The sequence below is a fragment of the Manis javanica genome, chromosome 3 (assembly GCF_040802235.1).
Source record: "Manis javanica isolate MJ-LG chromosome 3, MJ_LKY, whole genome shotgun sequence".
NCBI classification, from domain to species: Eukaryota; Metazoa; Chordata; class Mammalia; order Pholidota; family Manidae; genus Manis; species Manis javanica.
Window position 1 is genome coordinate 95,554,426 of NC_133158.1, and position 3,620 is coordinate 95,558,045.

Genomic DNA, 3,620 nt, shown 5'->3' on the forward strand with positions numbered 1-3,620 from the left:
CTAAAGCAAATAGTTCTAAAATTCATATGGAACCACAAAAGACCTCAAATAGCCACAGCAATCCTGAGAAGGAAGAAGAAAGCAGGGGGTTTATGCTCCCTGACTTCAAGCTCTACTAAAAAGTCACAGTAATCAAGACAATTTGGTACTGGCACAAGAACAGACCCATAGACCAATGAATAGACTAGAGCCCAGATATAAACCCAAGCATATATGGTCAATTAATATATGATAAAGAGGCCATAGATATACAATAGGGAAATAACCGCCTCTTCAACAACTGGTGTTGGCAAAAGTGGAGGGCCACATGTAAGAGAATGACACTGGATTATTGTCTAACCCCTTACACAAAAGTAAACTCAAAATGGATTAAAGACCTGAATATAAGTTATGAAACCATAAAACTCTTAGAAGAAAACAGGCAAAAATCTCTTGAATATAAACATAAGCAACTTTTTTCTGAACACATCTCCTTGGGCAAGGGCAACAAAAGCAAAAATGAACAAATGGGAGTACATCATGCTAAAAAGCTTTTGTATAGCAAATGACACCATCAGCAGAACAAAAAGGCATCCTAGAGTTTGGGATAATATATTTGTAAATGACATTTCCAACAAGGGGTTAACATCTAAAATTACATATAAAAAATTAACATGCCTCAACAACCAAAAAGCACATAACCCTATTAAAAAATGGGCAGAGGATATGAACAGACACTTCTCCAAGGAAGAAATTCAGATGACCAACAGGCACATGAAAAAATGCTTCACCTCATTAATTATCAGGGAAATGCAAATTATAACCACAATGAGATATCACCTCACACCAGTTAGGATGGCCAACATAGAAACGTCTAGGAATGACAAATGCTGGCAGGATGCAGAGAAAGGGGAATCATCCTACACAGCCGGTAGGAATGTAAACTAGTTCAACCATTGTGGAAAACAATATGGAGGATTCTCAAAAATCTAAAAATATTGAAATACAACTTGACGCAGAAATTATACTCCTAGGAATTTACCCAAGGAAAACAAGTTCTCAGATTCAAAAAGACATATGCACCCCTATATTTATTGCAGCACTATTTACAATAGCCAAGAAATGGAAGTAACCTATGTGTCCATCATCAGATGAATGGATAAAGAAGATGTGATACATATATACAATTGAATACTATTCAGCCATTAGAAAGAAACAAATCCTACCATTTGCAACAACATGGATGGAGCTAGAAGGTATTATGCTTAGTGAAATAAGCCAGGCAGAGAAAGACAAATACCAAATGATTTCACTCATCTGTGGAGTGTAAGAACAAAAAAAAACTGAAGGAACAAAACAGCAGCATACTTACAGAACCCAAGAATGGACTAACAGTTACCAAAGGGAAAGTGACTGGGGAGGGTGGGTGGCAAGGGAGGGAGAAGGGGAATAAGGTGCATTATGATTAGCACGTAAAATGTGGGGTGGGGTGCATGGGGAAAGCAGTATAGAACAGAGAAGACAAGTAGTAGTAACTCTATAGCATCTTACTATGCTGATGGACAGTGACTGTAAGGATGTGGTGGGGACTTGATAATGGGGGTATCTAGTAACCACAATGTTGCTCATGTGATTGTATATTAATGATACCAAAAAATAAAGAAAATAAAAGAATGGCTAAATGAAACACAGAGTTTTAATAGCAAAAATTTACTAACAAAATTAGCAATATCTGTTAAATGATTGGCCATCTTCTATGAGCTCATCATAATTGTAGATTTTATACAATAACACTTTTATCAAGAAAAGGATATAAGCCTTGAATTAAGGATGTAAGCTCTTTGAGGGCAGGGATAATTTGTTTTGTCAGCCATTATACCTACAACACTCATAATAGTGAATGATATATAGTAGGTGTTCAGTAAATATAATTTTGAACATATGTTGTTTAAAAAATATATAAAATGCTTTAATTGACTATCAGTTAACAAGTTCACTATATGTCGTTGGGATTTCATGTTGGTATATTCACTTCAAAATATTTTTGATAAAATATCTTGAAAATGGGGATGTGGAGTAAAGATGGCAGCATGAGTAGAGCAGCAGAAATCTCCTCCCAAAACCACATATATTTTTGAAAATATAACAAAGACAACTCTTCCTAGAATAGAGACCAGAGGACACAGGACAATATCCAGACCACATCCACACCTGCGAGAATCCAGCGCCTCACGAAGGGGGTAAGATATAAGCCCCGGCCCAGAGGGACCTGAGCGCCCCTCCCCCCAGCACCCAGCAGGAGGAGAGGACTCGGAGCAGGGAGGGAGAGGGAGCCCAGGACTGCTAAATATCCAGCCCCAGCCATGAGCACCAGAGCACAGACACAGTGCATGCGTGGAGTCCTGGATACTAGGGAAACAGGACAGCAAGACCTGTGAGTGGGTCCCTGAGGCTGGTGACCTGGGACAAAGAAAAGCGAGCGGCTTTTTTTTTTGTTTTTTTTCTCAAGTGCTTTTTGGAAGTCTTAAAGGGACAGGGACCCCGAAACCAGATGGAAATGTCCTGAAACACATAGTACAGCAGCAGGAAATCTGGAGAACTCTGGGCACTCTAACCCCCTGGGCAGCAGGGAGCACAGAGGACCCTCACGGAGATAAATAGCCTCCCAGCTGTTCCCCCTCGAACGCGGCTCCACCATTTCTGAGAAGCAGCCTAAGGCAGGTCACGCCCACAGCTACAGCGGAGATAAACTCCATAGCAGCCGGGCAAGAATCAGAAGCCCTTTCTGCACGCAGCTGCCCAGCACAAGCCACTACAGGTTCCTGTTCTCCCAGGAAAGGAAGGCCACAAACCAACAAGAAGGGAATTTCTTCCAGCCATCACTCGTGCCAGCTCTGCAAACGATCTCTATCACCATTAAAAGGCAAAACTACAGGCAGACAAAGATCACAGAGACAAGACCAGAGAAGTAGACAGACCTAACCAGCCTTCCTGAAAAAGAATTCAAAATAAAAATCATAAAAATGCTGATGGAGATGCAGAGAAATATACAAGAACTAAGGGATGAAGTCCAGAGGGAGATTACAGATGCCCAGAAAGAGATTACACAAATGAAACAAAATCTGGAAGGATTTATGAGCAGAATGGCTAAGATGCAAGAGGCCATTGATGGAATAGAAACCAGAGAACAGGAACGCATAGAAGCTGACATAGAGTGATATAAAAGGATCTCCAGGAATGAAATAAAATTAAGAGAACTGTGTGACCAATCTAAAAGTAACAATATCTGTATTATAGGGGTACCAGAAGAAGAAGAGAGAGAAAAAGGGATAGAAAGTGTCTTTGAAGAAATAATTGCTGAAAACTTCCCCAAACTGGGGGAGGAAATAATCGAACAGACCACGGAAATACACAGAACTTCCAACAGAAAGGACCCAAGGAGGACAACACCAAGACACATAATAATTAAAATGGCAAAGATAAAGGACAAGGAAAGAGTTTTAAAGGCAGCTAGAGAGAAAAAGGACACCTATAAAAGAAAACCCATCAGGCTTTCATCAGACTTCTTGACAGAAAACTTACAGGCCAGAAGAGAATGGCATGATATATTTAATGCAATGAAACAGAAGAGCCTTGAACCA